At 39.8% G+C, this 26,526-nt stretch overlaps 1 protein-coding gene across 18 annotated transcripts in view; it reads left to right on the top strand.

Moving 5' to 3' along the window:
- EYA1 (EYA transcriptional coactivator and phosphatase 1) overlaps positions 1-26,526 on the top strand; it is a 274,302-nt gene that overhangs the window by 196,790 nt on the left and 50,986 nt on the right. The window lies entirely within an intron of this gene.

Here is a 26,526-nt window from a genome sequence, read left to right as displayed (position 1 = left end):
CAACTCTAACAAATGTTAGAGTATATATATTTTTTAAATCTCCAACTGTTTTTGTTACCCCGAAATACAATGCTTTCATTTAATGTAAAGAGGATTTTGTGCCATCAAAGGTGCAATTTTAGATTATCCAACTATTGTATATATGATTGTGATAGACAAGCTTTAGAAGTGGATACACCAAAACCATCTGTAAACATTAGCATTCAGTAGTCCGTACAGGCCATTAAATATTAAACTTCAGCTTCTATAAACAGTTAATAGCTGGGTGCAGATTTCTCAGTTACATCCCACTGTGAGGAAATATTACCCTAGAACCCAAGGGAAATCATTAATGTTGCATATGCTGTCAATCTCAGAGGCTTATTACAGTGAGTCTTCTGCCTTCTGCAGTGGCAGGTACAATTTGTTACATACTAGGATTTCTTTGTTAATTATGCCTCTCTTGTGTGGCATGCTATGAGTACTTGGTGTCGTCATGCCAAGGGCTTTCTCAGCCTCTATGGGCTATGAATTTGGGATTGTTGTGAGATCATTCTAAAAACTATCTGGATTGCTGAAAGCGACTGTCTCCATGATGTGTGGCAGTTTCATCTTAAAACGGAAAAAGTGATTTCTGTTCATATTTTCATAACAAGAAAACATGAAAATAGTCAGATTTGTTTTCCATCATCATAAAGACAGCCGTTTATTTAAAATCCCACTGTTGAGCAAGCTTGTGGTTGGACTGCCAACGGGCATTAATCATCAAGTTGTTGTTTTGCTAGATTTTAGGAATGTGTCTTATTCCAGACAGGCAAAAGAATCTTAAAAGATTCAAATGTAACTTTTGCTGATAAAAGTTAATTGGCATCAATTGGCCTTTAAATATTTCCTGATGTTTCCCTTTTCAAAATCAACAAAATACACCTTCTTTAATAGATGAGCCAAAATCATCTGAAAAATGCCAGTGTGTGATCGATCTTAAATGTGGTTTGTACAACATCTGTCCCTTGTTTTGATTTCTTTTCATCTGAGAAGAAACTACTCACAGATGAATTGGCAACTTACAGTGTAATAAAATTATTTGAACGTGCTTTATTTTTTCTTCCATTCCTTAGTGAAGTGTTTATTTTTACACTTACAGTAAAAGACAAGCTTTCTTGCATTCAAAATGTGTTTTCTTTCATTAAGGGAAGCTGTATATTCTGTATATACTGACATTATCAGTTTTGATTTTAAAAATGCGATTAGTGAATGTCGTGTAGAACTGATTTTTCAGACTTTAGAAGAGCACACAAGGCAAGCTACTTACTTTCCAAATCTGTTTCTGATTTACAATTACATTTCATTTTATCCAGAGCGGCAAAAGATAGTAGTATCAAATCTTAACAGTGTGCTTAATAAAGTTTGCACTGTGTTTTCATTTGTTTTGCACAGCCAAATATGAGTCCTGTAGCCATCCCTTGATACCTGAATGTAAGTGCCATTGGCGTGTATAGGAGTTAATCACATACGTCCTGGGGATAACTGGCATGTTACAGCCTTAACATTACAAAATAGTGTCTTTTAATCATTCATTAACCGTTGAAGCAGACTGTATATTTGAAGAAATTCTGACCCAGATCCTCAGCTAAGGCCAAGAACCTCACAGAGCATCTTTGTATTCTCCCAATACTGTGCCAATTGTCTGGTGTTCGCAGCATATGCCAAAGCAGCCCAAATGCAGGGGGGATTCTTAAGTACAATTGTACACGGTTCATATTTGGCTATGTTTAAAGACATAGGGCCAGATTCTCTCCTGTAGTTCATGGTGCTCTGAGAAGAAGGAAACAAGGTGTTGGCAGCCCCTCCTTGTCTGCCATCACAGTGACTTGGCAGGATCGCAGCCTTTTAAGTCAGGAACTGTCTCTTATTCTGTTGCACAGTGCTTAGCACACTGGGTTCCAGGCACTGCTGTAATAATAGCAGCATTCCAGAGATCACTGGTTGTGGAGGCTGGAGAAGGAAATTTCTACTGCACCTACTAACGCTCCACAGTCCTGGAAAAGCATGGGGTGACTCTGTCTCTTAGCATATTGTACACACTGAAGCGTATATGCTCATTAGGGATGTAGATTTGTATGTATTTACCTTTGCTGGAATAAGGTTATGGTTATAGCAGTTTTTTCAATTGAGTCATTGTTTGAGAAGTGCAAACTTAACTCCTGATTGCTTGGTTTCACAACATTTAGTTGGTTATTTTAACTCGGGTGTTCTTGGGAGGTAATGTACTCCCAAATCAGACACATGCCCATACCCTTAACTCCTTTTAGCAAAGATTTGATCTGGGGATATCCGTTCTTTTAATAGTCATAACATGAGACTGAGGTGAACCATGGTGCCTGGGGGCCATTCTTCCCTCCCCTGCCTTCTGAGGTCTGCAGGGGCAAAGCCTCACTCTTGTATATCTTCTAAGATCCAAAAGAGTAGAGACTATCTCCTACAGCCCCCGGAAGGTACATAGAAGGGAGGATACCCTCTTGTGGACCATAAGAGATGTTCAGAGAAGTGAGGAAAGGGAGGGCAAGAGGGTTGAGGCGGGACAGCACATCCAGATATTTCCTTCAACCCGTAGATCTTCTGATAGACAGATTAGGAGAAAATTCTGTTTTATTACAATACTCCCTAATGATCACTTTACATTATGAGTTCTGTCTGCGAAGAAAGAGGCTAGGGTTGAGATTTTCAAAGGCAATTGAGAGATGTAGACTACTTCCATTGGGAAGCCTTGGATGACTTTGCCAAAAAATTCTAGGTTGAAATTTTCAATGTAAATATCCAGCAGTCATTTCATGGTCTGTTTTAAGTTTGTTGGAGCCATTAAGGCGTCCTGATATTAATAAAATTTAGTAACGTTCAAATCTACATTTTTTCAACTAATTCTTGGTTCTGTGCACCAGAGCACAGCTATATGAGCCTAAAAAGCAATTTTAACCTATCTTGTTCTTGTTTTGTTACACACTGTTATTAAAGAAATAAACTTTTTGAACTCTGGTGACAGTCTCAGGCTTTAGGATGTGATAATTTATTAATCTTATGATGTTTAAATCAAACTTGGTAAAAAAATAATTCTACCCTGCCACTGGCCTAATTTATTAGCTTAGAAGCCAATATTGCTGTATCTGTGGCTTTTAGGAGAGTCAAAATTGGGTTTATAATGGAAATGTAGTTCCAACCTTAACTTTGGAGTGGTTCCTGTGTTTTAGAATTTTTTATTTGTAATAAATGTAATAGAATGATAGGTTTCACTTTTTGTTGGTTTTATTAGAGGAATAAAACCAATATAAGATATAATTGTAAATCTCGAAGGATCACTCTCAAATTCTTATATGGTACATTGAATGAGAATTTAATATACTAAAAGAGAAGTGTAACTATGTGCAAATGTATAATTAAAATACGTACAGTAGACTTGGCAGATGTATTGGTTGAAATATAATTTTTAAATTAGATTATGAAACTATAATATATACACAGATCAAACAGAAGTACAAATTAAGGACCATATTTTCAACACATAGTCTTCTAAGGGAATATCTACACAGCAAAAAATTCCCTGTGGCAGCAAGTCTCAGAGCCCAGGTCAATTGACTTGGGCTTACACTATGGGGCTAAAAATAAACATGTAGACATTTGTGCCTGGGCTCATGTAGGTGTTTGGGCTCAAGCTGGAGCCTGGGCTCTCAGACCTTTCTCCTGTGCTGGGTCTCAGACTCCACTCTCTAGTCTGAGCACAGATGTCTACAGTGCTATTTTTAACCCCATAGAGCAAGCCCTGGGAGCAAGTCAATTGATCAAGGCACTGAGACAGGTTTTGTTTTGTTTTGTTTTTTGTTGGTATATACACAGAGCAAAAACAGTGAATCTATGTTTAGGCACCTAAATAAGCGGCCTCATTTTGAAGAGTGAGCATCAGTGAGAGTTAGTTCCTGAGTGCAGGCTTAGAACACATTATTATTATGTAACCGGGGAACTATATGTGTTGGCATAATGTTCTCAAGAGAAACAGAATTATCTCACCAGACAAGAATGATGTAGTAATGCCTGAATTCATGCTACAATTAGCAGTATGTTGTGGTAGGAAACATAAGGTATTATGTTTTAATCACTTCTTTTACAAGTTTTTAGCATTTTAGAGTCTCTACTACAAGCATTTTTAAGGAAATTAGCCACTTGATGACTAGATTAAAATGTGATATCCACCCGTCACAACTTTTAACATTTTTCCTGCTGACTACCTTTAAAAATTAGTTCTTCTAATTCTTTGGCAAATTACATGACCTTTATAATTAGGTACATTGTAGAAAGAACTATTGGCTACATCTATTGTTGATACTTAAACTAGTGATTAAGACTAAGGTTTGCAAGGTATTAAACTAGATTTCATTGGTCCTAGTACAGTAACTCTTCTCTTAACGCTGTAGTTATGTTCCTGAAAAATGCGACTTTAAGCAAAACGATCTTAAGCAAATCCAATTTCCCTGTAAGAATGAATTAAATAGAGGGGATTAAGTTCCAGGGAAATTTTTTTTCACCAGACAAAAGACTATATTTTTATATATATATATATATATATATATATATATATATATATATATATATATATATATATATATACACACACACAGTATAAGTTTTAAACAAACAATTTAATACTGCACATAGCAATGATGATTGTAAAGCTTGGTTAAGGTGGTGAAGTCAGAGGGTGGGATTTTTCCCAGGAATGCCTTACTGCTAAATGATGAACTAGCACTCGGTTGAGCCCTCAAGGGTTAGCACATTGTTGTTAATGTAGCCTCACACTCTGCAAGGCAGCGTGAATGGAGGGAGTGGAGACAGCATGGCAGAGAGAGAGACACACACCGTATGTGAGAGAGAGAGATGTGCATTGCCCCTTTAAGTAAGCTGACCCTACTCTAAGTACATGGCCTTTTTAAGTAGGTCAGGCAAATTGAGACAGCAGCTGCTGCCAGCAAGCACCCTCGGTCCTGAGCCCTATCGTGTCCCCATGTCCCTGTCCCTCCCCACTCTATGGAGATGGGGTAAGTGAGGGGCAGGAGCTGGGGGGAAGGGGACACCCTGACATTAGCTCCCATCTTCTCTCCACCTCCCATCCTGCCCTGCACAACAAGCAGGAGGCTCCCAGGAGAAGCTCCCAAGCAGAGGGCAGGATCAGCACATGGCAGTGGGAGGAGGGACAGCTGAACTGCCAGCAATTGATAGCCTGCTGGGCAGCTGTTGCACAGGGAACTTAGGGGAGCAGGGAGCTGATAGGGGGGCTGCCGGACCACACTGTTTCCAAGCCCCCATCAGGTAGCTCCAACAGGTTGCTCTTCCTGCAAGCAGTGGACAAAGCAGGCGGCTGCCAAACAACATCATAAGAGAGCATTGTGCAACTTTAAACAAGCATGTTCTCTAATTGATCAGCAATGTAACAACAAAACAATGTTAACCAGGAAGACTTTAAGTGAGGAGTTACTCTATCTTAAAAAATATAGATATAACTTCATCTCTGAAGCTGTCGGTGTTACTTTATATATTAGTTGACCAAGATCATAAATCCTTTTTTAGAAACCTTAGCTTTATGAAATCTTTCCTGATATATTTTCTGAAAGAGATACTTTTTCTCTTTAGTTTAACAGAAAATGAAAATTTTCTTGTAGGAAATAAAGATTCAATAAACTAATTATTCAATTCAGTTCATTGGGGTTGTTATGTTTGAGCTTTTTGTTTTCTGTTTGTTTTTTGGTTCTTGTTTTTTTTTAAGGCTCTTTTGTCCCTTTTTATTATTAAGTTATTAATTTAATTTTGACACATCAGAGAAGATGAATGATATACATGAAGGTACAGTAATTATTGGCAATTGGTTTTATTCCACTAGAGAGAGAGACATAATCTGTACTAAGAGATGCATAATTCATTTCTTCTCTGTTTGTGAATCTGAGGAATGTTCTGTATGTTATTTTACAAAACTGCCTCCATGTGCAGTCTGATGAAATGTATATGGAAGTCATTTATTATGAATGTAATATGGAATTAATTTTTCAGCTACTTTAGGGAAGGTATTTCTGTCTCTGACAGACAGAAGAAGGAAATATTATCAGTCATAACTGTAAAGCAATAGTGCAAGCTGTCCAAAAAAAGTAGGGGGGAGGGAGAGAGAAATCAGTTTGATGTTGTCTTAACTATATCACTGCTGATTAAGCTACTTTGGTTGGGTGTTTGCACAGGACAAGGAGTGTGTGTGGGGAGGGGGGAATGAATCAGAGATTAGATTTATGTTATAGGCAATATTTTGGTGTCACAATTAGGATTTACATTAATATCTCCTCAGACTCTGACTCAGTGACCATCCGTCTTGTTTTTAATGTGTTTTGATTAATGTTTGTGGCATAATCCTACCTGTATGTAGCAACCAGCTAACATAATCAATTTTAACTTCATGGTTACAGTATAAACTTTATGTTGCTTTGAAATGATTGACCTTTGAGCCACTATATTAGCATATTCTTCCACATCAAGCCCACTCAGTTGTTGCCTACATGAGGGCTGCAGTTAATTTGCATAATGTGAAGATTTCCAGCACACTCTATAAGGCAGTTCATGCCATGGAGAGCAGGAGTGAGATTTTCAAAAGTGCTCAGCATTGATTTAATTCTGCTGCATTTGTAAGTAATGGGAGTTTTACCATTAACTTCAGTGGGACAGAGGTAGACCAATGTTGATTGCTTTTGGAGATTCCTCCCTATCAGTATTAGTTTACAGTATGCCACTGAGTTCCAAGTGGAAAATCAAGATGCCAGATTGGATGCTGGGTCATGGAGTCTCCACATCCCCCATGTTAAAACAGACAACAGATCAGACCCGCATTGTAAAATATTTATGGGCTGCATATGTCTCCACTTTACTCCTCCCCTCCGCAGTCTATAATTCTGTACACCTATAAATCTTTCTAATATACCTAATAATTTGTATTTGTTTACTTGGTGGATTTTACTCAGATATAGTAAATTTGATTAACTGATATGCAATGATAAGGTGCTCTTTATTCTTTATAAAATCTTAAGTATGCTTCACTGACTAAACTGTGAGTTGTTTTTCCCATAGTTATTCCACTAGCATGAGAAAAGGTATTTAATTTCAAGAAGTCGTTATTACTGTAACATTGTTTTCCCAGCATGCTTTGAGTCCTTGTTAGTCTAGTTGAAACTGATTTTAGCTATTCTGTAGTTAATACAGTCAAAAGGCCTGACTGTTGCACGCGCACACAAAAAAAACAAAAAAAAACACACACACAGACTATTACAACAGAAAACAATGAAAGATTTCCCTTTTTTTTTCATTGCCACTGCTACCATGTGATAGATAGAAAAGACAAAATACTTCTTTTCTGGAAAAGGTTAAAAGTTGCAATTTCATTAAATACAACTTACAGGGTGAAATCCTGGCCTGTTTGACATCAATATGAATTTTGCCATTGACTTCAGTGAAGTAAGGTTCTTGCTCATAAGAAATAAAAACATTTCCCGGTAACTGAATGAAAGTTCTCTACAATCACAATTTGAGCAAAATTTTTATTTCTTATCATCAATTTATCTAGACCTTGTGAATTTGAATAGGTTTTCCCTTGCAAAATTACCAATATTTTCTGCCTCTGGCTGGGCAGTGACAACACACTTTTTCTTCTTTGAGTATGTGTCAATGTGGATACCACTGTAAAAGCTCATGTGCATCATGCGCATGAGATCAGAGCCTTGGGAGTAATAATGTCCAGCAGGGACCACACATGCACCCGGAGTCTCCTCGTGCTCCTGTATGAAGGCATAAAGTGCGGGGCGGCTGCAACTTTGCTTCAGTTCCCTCCTCCTACCATTCTTGGCAGCAAGATGGAACTGAGCAAGTGTCCAGCCTGCTAGGCTTTAGCTTTGGCTAAATCTTCAAACCTTCTTCAGAACTCAGCTGTTTCATCTTTAAAGAACTGCCGTGAATGATGTTAACCTGTTTGGACTGAATTTGGACTGTCAGACACTCCCCATCCCCATGTACAGCCTCCCCTTTATCGTACACCTCAGCATGGCAGATTCATGCTCTGCTCTTCCCATGACACACTAATCCCATTAAAAGTCTAAGAAAGTCCTATATACCAAGTAGATGCTTGGTATGCCTTTCATTCTCTGGTACCAGACGAGCCAGCTTCTTACAGCCCCAGTGTCAGATACTTTAAGTCATTTCAAGACTTCGAAGGATTGTAGAGAGAGGCATCCATCATACAAGAAAGATCTCATAAGTTATTGAACTTTTTGGCCAGGGCTGATTGACCCCACTGAGGCTCTGTGGCAAATGTCAGCAATAATACCACCTGTGATGGGTTGCCCACCTTAGGATGCCATGGGATGTGCTGAGATACCATTGAGCCCACCTGTTATGCCAGACTGGGCACCCTTTTTACCTGTCTTGCTGAGCCAGTCCACTAAGCCTCCGCCAGCACACACACAGGCAGGGCCACACCCAACTGCAGAACGACACAGACACTGAGATCAGTTCTGTGAACACTCAGTTTAAGGGACTTGCCCCAGCACGCAGGTGTTCACCTCCCTTGGAGTGCAGACCCAAAGGTATATTATGAAATCTGCCGCCTCCCTCAATGTGGAGGAAGGTATGCACAGTCTCTTACCCCTCCTCCAATTATAAATTATACAAATGGGATTATATTATAAACAATAAATAAGTTTATTAACTATAAAAGGTGAATTTTAAGTGAATATACAAGATAACAGACAGAACAAAGCAGATCACTGAGCAAATAAAACAAAATATGCAAGCTAAACTCAATACACTTAAGAAACAGGTTACAAAATGTAATTTCTTACCCTAAATGTTGTTTTAGGCAGATGGAAAAATTTCTATAACTTAGCGTTACAGTTATATTTCTTTTCAGACTAGACCCCTGTCTCCATCTGGACTCCCCCCTTGCCTTCCCTTCAGGTGTCTTTAACAGTCTTTCTTCTTGGGCAGCCAGGCCATGGAGAGGAGTCCCATTTGCCTCCCTCCTCACCCTTAAATAAGATTTACATAAGGTGGGAATCCTTTGTTTTCCAAACTTGACCCCCACCCCCTTCCCTTTTAGGTGAAAGCTACAAGAAGACCAAGATAATGTTTAGTATCAGGTGACAAGACCACCTCACCTAGTAGTGTCTCAGTTACGTCCCAGGACGCCTCCCAGGAGGGAGAGGCATGAGTATCTTCACAGTCTTGTTGTTCCTTCCTCATAGCCCAGCAAGTCTGATAGCCTGTCATCTGGTGGATGTCTTCCCAATACATACCTAGTTGTAATTGTTACATAGTCCATATTCCTAACTTTAGATACAGAAACGTTACATGCATACAAATTAGATAATCACATTCAGTAAATCATAACCTTTCCAATGATATCTTCCACGAGCCATCTTGCATAAAGTACTTCTCAGTTGTGTCGTATCCATATAATAAGCATAATTTCATAAAGAATATGGAGTGTAATGTCACACCACCAGTTGCAAAAAAGGTAGAAAAGCCAGGTTCCTCAAAAAGGTTTAGCCTATGTCTACTCCCATTCCAACCTGAACTGTTTGGCCATCTCAGAGATGCAGGAGAAATCCAAATCTAACAGAAGGACAAGAACCTGAAAAATCACAATCTATTGAGAGTAAATCCTACTCCTCCACCTCCTTCCAATCATGAGGAATTTGCTGTGACATCTTCACAACCAGAAGAGTTTATAGGAGTTTGCAAGAGGCAAACTGCCAGGCCCATTTGGCCAGATGTGTCTGTTTGACTTGGAATAGAGTGGCACCCTTCCTATCAAAGCTCCAAAGTCAGAAGAGGAAAGAGCTCAAAGATATAAATAACAAAAGCCAATTAGTGGCCATGTTGGCTTTATAGATCATAATGGATGTTTCTGAGACCATAGCCAGATCTATGGTCATTAAAGAGACTGTGCACAGAACAACATGTCTTCAGGTATTGGGGATTCCCAGGGAAGTACAAACCACAATTGAAGACATGTAATTATTCGTTGAGCTGATGGTGCTTTTTATTCCTTAAAGATTCCTTATCACTTTGCATTCCCTGGCTTGAAGTCCTGCCCCATTCTGCAAACCATACTATTCTTAATCCCAGACAAGACAGCCCCAGACATCTTGTCACACCAGACACCAAGAAAATACCTAGGTATAACTGGAGTTGCCACCTTTCTTCCTCTTCAGCAATACACCTTTCCTTCACAGCACCGCAGGAAATTTGACAGAACTATAAAGATCCACAACAAAGCCAGTCCAAAGAGCAAGATCTTTGAAAGCTGCCTTATACCATTCCACCAGACATGATCTATGATAATATCAGACAGATGGGTGCTAGAGATTACTGCCAGTGACTACCTCATCCAATTCCATTCTTTCCTTCCTTGCACCCCCATTTCACATCGGTCTTCTCATGAGAGTTGCTTATAAGCAGAAGTGGCCACCTTGCTTAGGAACCATAGTGGCCGAGCCATCAGAATTCAAGGGACGAGGCTTCTTCTAGTATTCTTCATTCACAAGAAGAAAGGGGGTCTTCATCCTATCCTAGGCCTATCCTAGGCCTGAACAAACACATGCCCTACCTCAGATTCAGGATGATATTGCTTGTCTCCATCATTCCATCTCTCCAAGCTCAAGACTGGTTTGTGGCTTTCAGCTTGCAGGATGCGTACTTCTTTATAGGTATCCACCCTGCCCACAGGAAGTACCTGCTTCACAGTGGAGTCCATCTTTACCAGTACAGGGAACTGCCATTTGAACTCTCCATGTTAGTAAGAGTATTCACAAAATGCACATTTGAGGAAACAGCAAATTCATAACTTCCTGTACCTGGATGACTGGCTGATCAGAGGCAAGTCCCAGCAAGAGACCATAATAGCCATAGATTATGTATTCCCTCTTCACCCTGCTCGGACTCCTTTTGGACTACAAAAAATCATCTCACCATCATGGACAACAGAGTTCAAAGGAACCTGGATTAATTCATGATTGGCAAGAACCTACCTCCTGGAAGGCAGATTCTTATCTCTCCAGTCAGTGTCAAATAACCTGCAATTGAATTCATTGATGCATACGTGTCTGGGAATACTGAGCCATGGCAGTGTGTATATACACGATTCCATTTTGCCAGACTTCACCTGCAACCCTTACATCTATGGCAGAGGTTGGTATATTTTCTGTCCAAATGCTGTAAGAGTCACTGTCCCACCCCATGTCCTATGATAACTCACTTGGTGGTTGTACCAAAGCAATCAAGGGTTCCTTTCTCTGACTCCCTTCCTGACAACACTTATCATGGACACCTCAGTGCCAGTTTAGGGTGCCCACCTAAGCCGTTTGCAGATAAAAGGGACCTGGTTTCAGGACAATTTGAAATTATATATGAACATCCTAGAGCTCAGGGCCATCTGGCTGGCTTGTATAGCATTCCCTGCCTGTTCCACAGAACTTTGTGGAAGATCAAGTGCAGATCTTGAATGTCAATACTTCCGCGATGCACTATGTGAACAAACAAGGAGATGCTCAGTAATTCCCTCTCTGACAGGAAGTCATGTGGTTGTAGCTATGGTGTCATCACGATGGAGTAACCCTACTAATGCTTCACCTTCCAGGAGCCAGCAATAGTCTGACAGGCAGTCTTTTCAAGCAGACATGAAGTAAATAGCAAGTGATCACTGCAGAAATCCATCCTAAAGTCAATATTTTGCCAACGAGAGACTCCCATAATAGATCTATTCACCACAGATAACAGTGCAAATTGTCCAGACTTCTCCCTAACAGGGGGCATGAGCCTGGACTCCCCTACAGATGCCTTCTTGCTTATGGTAGTCCCTAGTCCTTACAAATGAAATTCTCCCGAGTAATATTCAAGATCAGATGGGCTAGTGTCACACTAATCCTGATAGCACCCTACTGTATGTGACAGTTCTGATTGTTGGACCTCTTGCAATTTTCAGCATCTCACCCATCTCCCAATCTGCCCAGCCGTGATATTTCAGAGCAGCAGTCAGATATTGCACCCAGACTCGTAGTCATTGCACCTGACAGGTTGGATGTAGGATGGTTGAACAACAGTGCCAAGGACTATTCTTGACAAGTTAGAGAAATGTTCATAGGGTCAGAAGCCATAACTAGGAAGACTGACTCCTCCAAACAAAAATAATTCTCCATATGGGCAGTCCAACATAATCTTGACCTTATAGAGGCACCAGTAATAAAGATCCTCAATTACTTGCTGCATTTGCAGTGTGCTGGACTGGCATTCAGTGCTACATGGAGAAATTTGAGAACACTGTCAGCATGTCACATTCCTTTTCAGTTGTACTCTGTCTCCTCATATCTGATAGTATCAAGATTCCTCAAGGGTCTCCTGTATATTTACCCACCTATGAGAGACCCAGTACCTACAAGGGATCTCAACATCTTCCTCCTAACACTCATGGAGCCTCCACCTGAGATGCTGTTGGATTGGTCAGTATATCCACCTTTCTCATAAGACCATGTTTCTGGTTGCTGATACCTAAGGTATGGAGGGTCTGTAAGGTCCAAGCCCTTATGGCTGAACCTCCTTACACTTTCTTTCACATGGACAAGGTAGTACTGAGACCACGCCCAACATTCATCCACAAGTGGTTTTGGAATTTTACCTAAATAATCAATAAACCTGCCAGTCATTTTCCCAAAACAGTTAATTGTCACTTGGGCCTCTGGGTTGGTGAATTTGGGGTCCACTAAGGATTGGTGGATAGCTGACACTTGTGCCCCAGTGTCCCTCTGCGCGATAACCTTCTTTCTGCCCACTCTCAAGGTTTCCCTTCGCTCTGAGGGTATTTGAGAGGCATCTGTGCCTGGGGATCTTTGGTGTGATTGTGGTGTAATGAACTGTACTCGGTTGGGGTTCTTGGGGCAGTGGGCCTTTATATGTCCTGGTTCATTACATTTAAAACATCGCCCAGCTGACTGGTCACTAGGTCGAGGTGGGTTGCTGGAGACTGGTGAGGTGGGACAATAGGGTATCTGGGGCTTTCCTTGGGTTATAGGTGGGGTCTTGGGTTGCCCCCGGTGATGAAGTTTGTTTTCGGTTTGCCCCCTCTGATATTTGCTCCTCTTGCTAGTAGTTTTTTCTTTTCTGCCACTTCCACCCATCTGGCTCCAATCTCTACCACCTTGGTTACAGTTTTGGGCTTCCCATCTAGGATGTACCTTTCTATTTCCTCAGGAACATCCTCTAAGAACTGCTCCATTTGCATTAGGAAGAACAGCTCTTCCAGAGAGTTAGCACTTGCTCCTGATATCCAGGCATTCCAATTCTTTCCAATGTGGTAGGCGTGTCGGGTAAATGACACATCTGGTTTCCACCTTAGGGCTCTGAACCGCCAACGGGCATGCTCAGGTGTTAGCCCCATTCTGATTCTGGCCTTGGTTTGAAAAAGATTATAATCGTTCATGTGTTCCTTAGGCATTTCAGCCGCCACCTCTGCTAAGGGTCCACTGAGCTGTGGCCTCAGCTCTATCATGTACTGGTCTGCAGAGATGCTGTACCCAAGGCAGGCCCTTTCAAAATTTTCTAAGAAGGCCTCAGTATCATCACCTGCCTTGTAGGTAGGGAATTTTCTGGGATGTGAAACAGTACCTGGAGAAGGGTTGTTAGGGTTGGCTGGAACATCTGGCTTAGCCTTTGTAATTCCAGGGCCTGCTGGTGGGCCTCCCTCTGGATCTCCATCTCTTTTTGTTTCATCTCCATAGGTCTTCTGTGGTCTGCCTCTTTGGCTTTCTCTTCTTTCTTTCTCTTTTTCTCTCGCCTCCATCTCTTTTTCTCTCGCCTCCATAGCTCTTTTGTGGGCAGCCTCTTTTCCGGGCTATTTCTAATTGTTTTATTTCCATCTGTCTCTTATGTTCGTTATCTTTCTCTGTTGCTTCCAGCCTAGCGAGCTCTAGTTTGTTAGTTGCTCCACTGGTACTCATTTTCCTGCTTTCTTGTGCTGGCCATGCCCCTCTGCAGCTCACTGAAACTGGGATGCACTCAGCTCAGGGCTGCTTGGTTAACAGTGACTTCTAACTAGCTATACCCGAGAGGTAGAAAGAAAGAAAACAATTCAGATTGTAAATTCCTTTTTCTGGCTGTTTGCTCACAGCTTGAAGCCTCCTCTTAACAAAGACCCTTGTTAAAAAACTTAACACCTCTGCCTTCAGGCTGCTTTCCAAGCAGCTAGAAAGGAGAGAAAAAAAATCCTCCTGGCTTTTGGTTCCTAAGAAATCCCACACCGCTGCTCACCATGTCAATGTTCCTTCCCCACTCTGAACGTTAAGGTACAAATGTGGGGACCTGCATGGACACTTCTAAGCTTAATTACTAGCTTAGATCTGGTAACTTTGCCACCTTCCAGAAATTTCAGTGTCTGGAGCACTTCCTGTCTCCCCAAAACTCTCCGCTCCCTGGGTGGCCTTGAGGGACTTCACCAATTCCCTGGTGAACACAGATCCAAACCACTTGGATCTTAAAACTTAAAACAAGGAGAAATTAACTAGCCCCCCTCCTTTCCCCCATCAATCCCTGGTGAGTCCAGATCCAATCCCCTTGGATCTTAAAACAAGGAAAAATCAATCAGGTTCTTAAAAAGAAAGCTTTTAATTAAAGAAAGAAAGAAAGAAAGAAAGGTAAAAATCATCTCTGTAAAATCAGAATGGAAAAATACTTTACAGGGTACTCAAATTCATATAGCCCAGAGGAACCCCCTCTAGCCTTAGGTTCAAAGTTACAGCAAGCAGAGGTAAAATCCTCTCAGCGAAAAAAGGGCATTTACAGGTTGAGAAAACAAAAATAAGATTAATCTGCCTTGCCTGGCTGTTACTAACAATTTTGAAACATGAGAGACTGATTCAGAAAAATTTGGAGAGCCTGGATGGACATCTGGTCCCTCTTAGTCCCAAGAGCAAACAACAACCAAAAAAAAAAAAAGTACAAACAAAGACTTCCCTCCACCAAGATTTGAAAGTATCTTGTCCCCCTATTGGTCCTCTGGTCAGGTGTCAGCCAGGTTTACTGAGCTTCTTAACCCTTTACAGGTAAAAGAGACATTAACCCTTAACTATCTGTTTATGACATAAGCATACAGCGACCATCTGCTGAACCAGCTCCCATACTTCATTCTTTCCCCCTGTATGGAGGTTGAGGAATTAAAGTCATCACCTCTTTCAAGGAGATAAAATGCTAAGACTTAACAGGCTGTCTACCATGGGGATTGTATGGCCACCTGTACAGTATAACTAGTTTCAACTGCATTGGAAGCACCACAACATCTGTTGTAATTCTGCCCTTCCAGGAGATTTGGTCTTGAGAGGCAGAGTAGGTAATGTGCCTAGAAACCCGGTGATGGTCACATGAAATATACACAGATAGATCCTAGCACTAAGATCACCATACTACCCTGCAGATTGTCTGTATTATCATCAGATATGCATTATGATAGTGCTGCAATACCAGGGTCCTGACAGAAAATCTAAAAATCGGTTTATCATGAATTATGCCAGACAGCATTTAGCCAAAAATGTCACATCACAAATATGAGCCAGAGGTTTAAGAAGATTGCCTATACAGTAACTCTTCACTTAACATTGTCCCGGTTAGCATTGTTTCATTGCTGATCAGTTAGAGAACATGCTCATTTAAAGTTGCGCAGTGCTTCCTTATAACGTCGTTTGGCAGCTGCCTGCTTTGTCCACTGCTTGCAGAAAGAGCAGCCCATTGGAGCTAGCTGGTGGGGGCTTAGAACCAGGGTGAACCAGCAGCCCCCCTATCAGCTCCCCTAAGTTCCTTGTGCGGCAGACACCCAGCAGGCTATCAATTCCAGGGCAGTTCAGTTGTCCCTTCCCCCACTGCCATGTGCTGATCCTGCCCTCTGCCTTGGAGCTGCTCCGGGAACCTCCTGCTTGCTGTGCGGGGGGTGGGGAAGAAGAGGGGTGCTAATGTCAGGGTACCCTCCTGTCCCCTCCGCTCCTTTACCCCATCTCCACAGAGCAGGGTGGACACAGCAGGGCTCAGGATGGAGGGTGTTTGCTGGCAGCATCTGCTTTCTCAACTTGCTGATCTACTTAAAAAGGCAGTTCTTTTATCCCTGTGTAAACAAAGAGCTCAATCTGTGTAGTTTAACAAAGAGAAGGTTAAGGGATTAATTGATTACAGTTTATAAGTATCTACTTGCGGAACAGTGGAGAACAGAGAAAGGTACAACACAATCCAGTGGCTGGAAGTTGAAGCTAGACAAACTGAGATGAAATAAGGTATAAATTTTTAAGTGAAAGTAACTACCCATTGGAACTATTTGGGGCTGTGGTGAATTCTCCATCACTGATGATGTTTAAATCGAGACTGGATGTTTTTCTTAAAGATCTGCTCTAGGAATTATTTTGGGGGTGCTCTGTGGCCTTTGTTATACAGGAAGTCAGACTAGATTATCATAATGGTCCCTTCTGGCCTTGGAATCTATCAAGGAATCTATGAATCGGGTGCTGTCACCCTTTTAACACAAGGTTTTTTAAAGCCAAATTTCAAACATTCCTAATGCATGTCTGGCATCCTGAGGGCCACATTGTAGTTTAGACTGAAGTACCTAATTGTCATAAATCTACAGCAATCCATTAATTTGGAAATAAATACACTGGTTTAAAAGCAAACAAAAAAAACTCATGGTGTTTCCTTTGCAGGAAGTATGTCAAATTTTTACCTCCAAGGGGACAAAATTAAGATGTGCCTTCCACACATTTTCTTTGAAAAGTGCAAGAGGAGTGCTGTAACTCAGACTTCCCAAAATGTGTTTAAGTTCCAGAGTCTCAAGAGGTTTCTACTATTTCAGTATGGTCACATTAAAGCCTCTACCTGAATTTCATCTAGTTCAATCGTCTGACAAAACATTAAAAGAAAGGAAAAAACTGATTCCCTTGACCTTTTAGAGTCTCACTTTATATTTTATGTTTTTAAGTATAATTTTGCTCCAGATAATTATCTGTTTTAATTTTGAAAGTTTCTCTGTTTCCTTCCTTAAATGAAATAAAAGAGGCTAACAAATCTGCTGAGTTATTTTGAAGTCAGCTGAAAGTATCTCAATGTGCTGTTTGAAACATTAGTGTCTAAGATGTATTTTTAAGAACGAATGAGACAAGCAGTAAGAAGAGAAACTCTTGATGAAGTGTTTATGTATTTAAGCTTCTTGGATAGTTACAACAGTACAGATTTGAGGCAGATTTTTTCCTCAATACAGTGCTAAACAGTACACTGACAACTATGCACATATAAAAGAATTCTACTATTTAACTCAAGGTGACATCAAAATACTGACCCCCTGACATCAACACTAAACTCAGCTGAAACATTATTGCCACAAGAGAGGAGAGATCAGGTAAATCTAAACACAAGCTCCTTACAGAACTCTAGAAAAGACCATTTTAGCCAGTCTAGGGTCTCTTCTTTTTTCCTCATTCATCTGTGTAACTCCCATTGCTAGTAAGAACAAATGCATAAGGACAGAATAGCCCCTTAGCCTCTACGCAGCACGGAACATACATGTATTGGTCCAATACTATTGTATATTTAAAGAATATTTGATTACAGCATTTCCAAATATTTTAAATTGTGGTAAGTACTGAGAGAAGATTCCACTGGAATGAAAACACAGCTCTCATTGGCCCTTTCTCCATTTTGTGTGTGTGTGTGTGTATATGTGTATGTATAAGTATTGGTCCCAGTGCAGCTGTTTTTACATGTGCAGAACTTCCATTGATTGTAACAGGGGTTACACTCATTTAACAGCATGATTAGAGGAGATTTAAGCTGTAACCACCTACAGCAGAAGCCAACAAGCTGCACAATAAGGACAAGACAGTAAAGGCATTAGCCTGGTTTTGTTTTACAAAAATGGGTTTTCTAATTCCATTGTTTTCTACAAGAATAATAATAGTATTTAAAAAATCCCTATATCATCTGGCTCCTGCATTGTCAAGTTATATTGAGTAATGAGGTTATTGACTTTGAGTCTAAATCTATACTGTTTTGGTATGAAAGTGACCATTTGGTAACACAGAGATCCTAAGATCCTACTATCATAAAGCAAAACAGGAGAGGAAGATATGGTTTTGAAACTATAAAACGGTGTATTTTGTAGCAGTTAACCCCCATGCAAAATAAAATGGGCTTGTAGCACAAGCAAATATACAAAAATATTGAGAGTATAAATTATGATACTAAGGAGTTTATATTTAGATTATTATCAAAACTAGCATTTGGCAACAATACCAGTGTTTTATTTTAGATATTGGGAAAGCATCTGAAAGTTAACGTTCAACATTTTTTTCTTAGGCTGTTTGCTCTAATTCATTTTGATCTTTTAAAAATAATTGTAGTAATTTAAAGAGACATTATTTTAAACACTTTTACCAGCCACAGAAATGTTAGTTAATTTACTCAGACAATTAATAAAAAACCTGCAAAGAAGATGGTTAATATGTACTAACATAAATCCTCAAATGGAATAAAGGGTTAAAATAAGTGATTGAAGGAAAAGATAAAAGGTTTCCTGGGTTGACTATTATTCCAGTGGTCTGGCTTCAACTTTGCAATAAAGGGAATGATTTTTATGGGAATGTGGTTACTCACAGCAAGACTACAGTTGGTGTCAGTGTGAAAAATTCTTCTTTAGTAGAGTGTCTCAGCAGGAATAACAGATCTAAAAGAAAGGCAAAAGAAGTTACAGAGAACACTGACTGATGCAAGTGACAAATTGTGTTTACAAATTGATGGGCAAACCCATGGGAGAGGAAGAAATGGGGACAGCAGTAAATCAGAGATTTGTTCCTAGGAGTATGTGGTCTGTTCAAGCTTTCGCAAATTACTTGTATTCTGAGTTATGATCGCTTTTTTGTTGTTGTTTTTGTTCTTGTTTGGGAGATCTCAGGGACCGTTGCTGGTCCACAGGCCAGTCATTAAGAAACACTGGACTGGAGGAGTCAGTGATTGGCTTCTGGTTGTTTCCTATTCTGTATCCCTCCATATTAGGTAGAGGAAACAAAGGTTAAGTCTCCTCCTACCTTTCTCTAACAAATCAGCTGAAGGGAGTAGATTTTACACACCCACACACACACCTTAGCTGGAGAATGCAGGAACCATTGGAGTAGTAGCTTAAAATGCTATGTATTAACCGCCCTTTTGCCTCTTACTTTTTCCAGATCATTGAATGGGACTGTGGCAGTAATGGGCATAAAAGGAGTAGCCACCGGCCCCGCTCATCTAACTGACATTAGCCAACTTCCAAAAAGTAGCTACCATTCCTGCTTCACTCAGCTCAGCAGCAGCAGCATCTCCTTTGATACCCAGCTACTGCTGCTGAACAGTGTAATTGGGGTCAACATCTGCCCTGTGTCATCTGGAGAGAAAGAAAGGGGAGGAGGAGGAGAAAGGAAAGGATTTTATGGAGAAATTCATGCTGCTTGAAATGTGGCAGATTTAGATATGCATAGTGATAGGTTGGTGAAAAGGTTTTTTTGATCCCAATGTTTGTGCACATTAGGAGATAATTCCATGGGAAGAAAGACTCATTAGTCAATTGGATTACATCCAAGACATTTTATAAGTAGAAGTATATCTGTCCTAGCAGTAAGGAAAGTGAGGCATAGAGAAAGGTTAAGTGATTTGCCGGAGGGGGCACATGGCTGAAACAGAACCAATGTCTTCTGACTCGCAGTCCTGTGCTTTAAACACTACTATACTTTTCTCTCCCAAGAAAGCTATTTAATTTTCAAGCTTCTATAGAAGATACAGCAACTTCATCGTATTGCAAAGATTTGTAAGTGTGAAGTATCCAAACAACTCTCAGAAGAAAATGTCACTAAAAATTGTATGTGCTTAAAAATGTACCTTCATTGCAAATCTATAAGAGCCAACTAAAATGAAGTAGATCTTGAAATGTTAGCCATGTTCATCGATTTTCTTCCTTTCTTTTAAAGACAGTCATTTTTTATTTCTCCCTGACTTCCATTAGTCACAGATTTGATTTGATTTTTTAACAAAAGTATATATCCACAGATAGCATGAATCATGTCATAAAGAAGGTATTTATAGTGTGAAGTGCTGAGATTTTAAAGTAGGGTGTATTTGACACTTTAAACTTGGTACTGTGCTTTCCAGGAAGGAAGAATCCTTTAAATAGATCCACCTGAGTGGTGTTTTGTCAATCATATGACAGATCTGTCAACAGAACTACACTTTTCCTAAAAGTATATTCTGCACGAAATAATGAGTCAGTTCAGCAGACTTCTAGCAAGAATTTGGATTGCTATACTGCAATTCTAAAATATTTCCCACCTTCCCTATGTAACAACATACGTTGGAGAAATGCAGAAAGAAAACAACTACATCAAATACTACATTTCAAAACAATAATTAAATCATCTGACCACCTTCTAGGTCCCAGTTTTGCAATATGATGAACACATCTGGCATGGTGTGATGTACTCTCAGAATAAGAACCCTAATTATAAAACTATAGTCATCTTTGAGGGAAGCTGGCAGCTTTTGGATTTTGGAACTGTACTTGTAGTTATTGTAGTTTGCTCCAATACACTTACTGTGGTATACCAGGATGCTTTATATTTTCAGCCTCCCCTTTCAATATCGGAAAGATTTCAGTATGTCGGGTATATTTTAAAACTGGTAAAAATAAATATATAAAACTAGAATTTCAATTCTGAAAATATCTACATCTACTCCAGTTTAGAGGTAAAGAAAAACTAGCAGTACAGGTAGACTGGATGAAATTGTCAACAGTTTAACTTCTCATACAGAGCCCAGTGCCAGATCCTGCTGTACACCTATTCGTACATGTAGCCCCATTAGGTCAGATTCTGGTATCCGTGGTGTTCTTCTGAATATATATGAGTAACTGAATTGAAAATCTAAACTATTGGTTTTTAGTGGGACTACTCCCACAGGTAAAGATTGCAGGTGAGATTTCTATTTATGTTGGGCCACGTTGTGAGTACTCTATTTAATATGAATGGAACTGGTCATGTGAGCAAGGAGACTGGGGTTTGGTCATTCATATTATAATCTCCAGGGGCTATCAAGGGTAGTCAGTTATTTTTGTCAAGGTTCAGATTTCTTGGTCAAGGTTCAGACTCCAGAGAAAATACAAAATAATAACTAAATACAAATATTTTTCATCCATTCAAAAGTATGTGGCAGTCCAGATTTGGCCCCCAGTCCACCGGGCTAGAGCCTCAACTTGTGTAGGCTGTCATAGCTCAGTTGTATGGCCTTATACCAGCTGAGGATCTAAAATATCAGTGATTAATTAAAATGCACTAAAATACAATTTTAGTGTATGTCTCTTCAATTAGTGCACAAAATTTTGTTCTCATTTACACGCTGACAAGTGAGAACAAAACGTGATTCAGTGTGTCTCCTGACAGGGGGGTGTGGGGAAGACTTGCAAAGTAGTAAAATGTTCCTTACTTACTGTTTGTGAAAAATCAGCTCACTAAATAATTTCAGTTTCCAGCCCTTGGTGTTTGGAATACAGTTTTCAACCCCTTTCTGTCTGTTTAGTCACTGATTTATTCCTTTGTCTAGAGCTGTTACTTAACAGGCATTTAAGAATGCATTTGTATGTGAATATAAACAGCATAGTTTCTTTCTATCAGTTAAGTAAAATAGGAGTATTTTAAAACTTTTCAAGGTCTGTTTTAATTCCTTGACTGTTTATCCACAAATTGTCAAATGGAATGAAGTGGATTTCAAGAGCTCTCTTTGTTTTTCATATCCTGTGCCTGACCTACAGGTAATCCGCACCTTTTTTCTTCAGCACAGAATAATTGTGGTGGGAAAGTAAAGAAAATGGTAGGGTCACAAAGTGCAGACTAGACAGGGATGACAGGTTCTGCCAATTGAGTGCCAGCATTGTGAACCTGTGAACCGTAGTCGCTGCTTTTTCACATGGATTTATGTTGTATGTTAACAGGAATTCCACGATGATGGGTTAGGCAGATCAGAGCAGCACTTTAGCTTTTATTACCTCTGATTGAAAGGTAATGCAGGTTTTTGTTGTATATTTCGCAAGTACAGAAGAATAGCATTGTACACAAGCTAAATATTTATTGCATTGGCAAATGTTTGTCATTCTGTGAACAAATGTAGATGTACTGAACTGTTTCTGTAAATGAGATGTTTCATGAGCTTTATAACCAAATGAGAGATCCGTTTTTTTATATAAAATATAAATACCAGAATTAACAAACGGCAAGATTTCTGCTATTATTTGTCTAAGTTTTAATCATAAAGAGCCATAGGAACTATATTTATTTTGAAGAGGTAGTATCAGAACTAAAATTAAAATTGTGCAGGAATCACTAGGTTTGTAAACACATACCACACACATGAACCAGCTCTAGTACACACATCTGTCACTCAAGCAGATATCATCTTGTAAAGCACCCTGCACAATTCAAGCTTCCTAAAGGAGAACAGAGTTGCTTGTGCAGCTTACAGGGTGATGTGTATCTGGTGTGGCAGATATCCATGTAGAAAGGGCACACTTGTGATATCTGGAACAGACACACTAAAAGATGGAGCTGACTGAAAAAAACAAACAAACAAAAAACCTAAGCACAATAGTCTAAACTTCAAGGAATTTTTTTAGTTGAGGATTTTTATGTAGATCACATTTTTAAAGGATTGTGACTTTTAACTTCCTATGCCAGATCTGTTCTCACATGTACATGACTAAATTTCTCTACTGTTCAGTAGGGAAAACGAAGCAGTGGATATAATTGCGTAATGACAGATATGAGGTGAACAGAGGATCCCAAGGATCATTTCCTGTGAGTTGGCTAGCTTCCAGCTAGTCTCAATGGACACACTGATGTAAAGGCTAAATGAAAATAGCTTGTTCTGAAGGGATTTCCCCCCCCACCCCATTCTCATTTTACTTTGTAAAGCAAGGTATTGAAACAATTAGTTGACAGCATGGTGTTAGTTTTCTCACGGTAAATTAGGAAGATTAAGCAAACGTGGAAGTGCATTTTAGCTATAATCAGCAGATTTGGGGCTGTAATACTTCTGCATCCTCTTGAGGATATGTTCATAACATTATTCATAGTCTCCCTTTTCATAACGTGCAAACTTATCCAAAGCCATCTTATGTTTGCTTTTTATTCAAAGATTACAATATTTCTGTGGCTTTGGGGTTTTTTTTTAGTTTTGTAGCACAGAAATATAGAGGACCCGCATGCTAGTTATTACATCTCTGCACTTGAAATTTGCTATTGGCACACATAAGATGAACCATTGCAATAGCCTTAATTTCTTTTTTATTAATTTTCCTAAAGTAAATTGAATAGTAAGGCACACTTTTATATAATGTTGGCACAAGCATGCCATAGAGATGGTGAGATGAGCAGAGCAATGTAAATATTTGCAGAACATTTCTGTCATAACTTAAAATTTTGCATATGAAGCTATGTTCAGAAGCTACTTTAAGGGGCTAGATCCAGAAGGAATTACCTATGCAGGCTGGGCAGGCTTTTAAGTGTTGTGAATCATGGCTCTGGGGAATTCACAGGAATGTTTGGCCACTGTATAAGAGCAAAAAAGGGAGAAAGGAAAAAAAGGTTGCAATAGGGAGTTAGCAAACTCTTTGGGAATGGAGGAGAAAGAAGACTTGAGCTCTTTGTGCACTGGAAGACTATGTCGGACTGCTCTATTCATCCCTTCTTTCTGACTTTGCTGTATTTCATCTCATCTTCCTCATCTCATCCAAGGCCCATTTAAATGAATTGTCAGGCCCAAAATGCAGCTGCTAAAATGATATTTCCCACTGCTCTTTTCAAATGGCTTCACTAGCCTCCCCTCCCCTTCCACTGCAAGTTCAAGCTTCTTGTTCTCACTGTTACGGCACTGCAAAGCCCTACCTGCCCACTGTCTGTACTCCAAAGAGCTAGCACAATCCTGCCCCTACCCATCACTGACCCCTTTCTCCCAGGTCTCCCTCCTAGAAGCCTCTTTTGTATCCTTCTACTTTTGGCTCTGTGCTTTCCTGCAGGCTCCTCGGTGTGCTGAAAATTCCCTCCCTCTCTGCCTTGAAATCCTCTTTAAAGTTCACTTCCTCCATGAAGCCTTTCAGCAACCTTTCCCCAAGATTTATAAAAACCAAGAACAAAATCTGCACTGCTTCCAGACTGTAGCTATGCAACATGGTTCTGAACTGAATTGGCCTTCTAGGGTTGGCGGCTGACTTGCTCTGTGTGTATAGAGCTGAGCACACTGACAGTGCCCAATAATGATAAGGTAGCAGCCTCTGAGACTACATAGCCAGTGTTTTCTCCTCAATAGTAGGTACATGTGCACCAAGGGTAACATGTTCAAATGTGTGTAAGTGACTTAGGAGCCTCGGTCCCATTTTCAGGTATCTGAGTCGCTTAGAAGCCTACATTTCATTCAGAATCAATGAGGTTTAAGCTTATGAGTTCAGTGCATAAGTCACTGAAAAATGGGACTGAGACTCCTAAATCTCTTAGGTGCTGTTTAAAATTTCGGCCCTAGACAATACTGACTGCATTTTCCCTCCCAGTGATCATTCTCACCATGCAGAATAACATCTCGGGTTGTATGATCAGAATCCCAAAACTAGATGCAAACATGTCACCACTTGCAGTCTCTGATGGGGATTTCCAACTGGAGCTGCTGAAATTACAAGGTCAACACACTTCGAAGTAAAGCACAGCCTTTTTTCAGCAAAAATCACCAGGTACTTTTACTGCTTAGCGTGCTGACCCATCCTGCCCATCTACAATAGAATCTAGCACCTTTAATGCAGAGATGGTATCTATGCTGATTCTAATATAACAAAATACATGTTTGAATAAAGCATATACATTTATTCTGAGTTCAGCATGAATACTGTGTTTCTGAAGGGACTTATAAATTTTTCACAGTTGTAAACCTACATATGCTAAAGGCATGAAAGGGAGGATAAAAACTATGCCTGGATATAATTTATCATACACTGTATTTACAGTATGAAAACTTTTTAAACTTTATATGTGTGTGATTCAGTGGCCTGATGCATCTATAAGAGAAGTAAAGGAAAAGATGTTATTCACAGCTTTCTTAAAACATTAAAAAGGTGTGTTTATAAAAAGTTGTTTCCCTGTTCTGAGGTAGCACCCAATCAATGAGGCTTTTTTAGAAGTGCTTTTGGATTTTCTGAGTCTTTGTGTTTTTCATTGAAAGAGACCTTTGCAAAAATGATAAAGCATGAAAATTGTCTCACTCTCAGTCACTCCATCAAACTCCATTTAATCAAATCTCTATGATATCTGTTGGGTATTTAAAACATGGTTTTAAAATGTTAAGACCTGACGTTTGTTGAGACTTAATTGTAGCTAACAAAGATACCAAGCAAAGCTTCAAATAGCTGCCTCTGCTTGGGGACAACAAGCCCCAAAGCAAGCAGGTGAAAACAAACACAGGCTATTCCAGAAGAAAAGGCAGACTAGATTAATTAAGTATCAGAGGGGTAGCCGTGCTAGTCTGGATCTGTAAAAGCAGCAAAGAATCCTGTGGCACCTTATAGACTAACAGACGTTTTGGAGCATGAGCTTTCGTGGGTGAATACCCACTTCTTCAGATGCATGTCTTCAGATGCATGTCATTCACCCACGAAAGCTCATGCTCCAAAACGTCTGTTTGCTAGATTAATTAATAGTCAAGAGATAATTGGCTTCTGCAAAAAGATTTCCTGCTAAATGAGTTAAAGAAGAGCATTTTTCCTTCTGGTGTCCAGAGTTTGAAAAATTTACCCAACACCCACTAGCCCAAACTGTTGTTCAACTAAACAGAGAGAAGTAGCTGTGCCTCCCTATCTCAAACCATACTTAGCCCCAAAGCCAGAGTCCAGCATTTGAAAGGAACAGAACTGTTACATACTGTATGTGACCTCTGTTAATTATAACATATTGTCAGTCAATTTTCTATTTAATCCTTTCTAAATTATAATTTGCCTCCCTTGCTTTTATTTTACCGTCTTTCTCATCCTGACTTCACTTTTTCTTTTATTTCCTATAACGGATCATAGAATATCTTTTCTTTGTAGTTTTCCAAGTGTTTCCTTTTTTCTTCTCATTCCCTACATTGTGTTCTCTGCCTCTTCCAATATATTTTCTGTCTGTTTTTTTTCACCCTTATCTCTGCAAAATCAGTCAATCTCTCTTTTTCAGTCTCATATTTTAATTTATCCTAATCGTTGTTGGCTCAGGAGGGGAGGAGAAGGTTACAGGGTCAAAGTCCTTTTTGTCGACCCATCCAGGTGAGCAGGCAACTACCTTAATCCCAGCTGCTGGGAAAGGAGAAGGTGCTTGTGATGCCTACTAGGATGTTGTCCCTAGATCCTGTCTTTTGTATCCA

Source organism: Gopherus flavomarginatus, chromosome 2 (genome assembly GCF_025201925.1).
Source record: "Gopherus flavomarginatus isolate rGopFla2 chromosome 2, rGopFla2.mat.asm, whole genome shotgun sequence".
Lineage (NCBI taxonomy): Eukaryota > Metazoa > Chordata > Testudines > Testudinidae > Gopherus > Gopherus flavomarginatus.
This window is presented reverse-complemented; position numbering and strand designations above follow the sequence as displayed.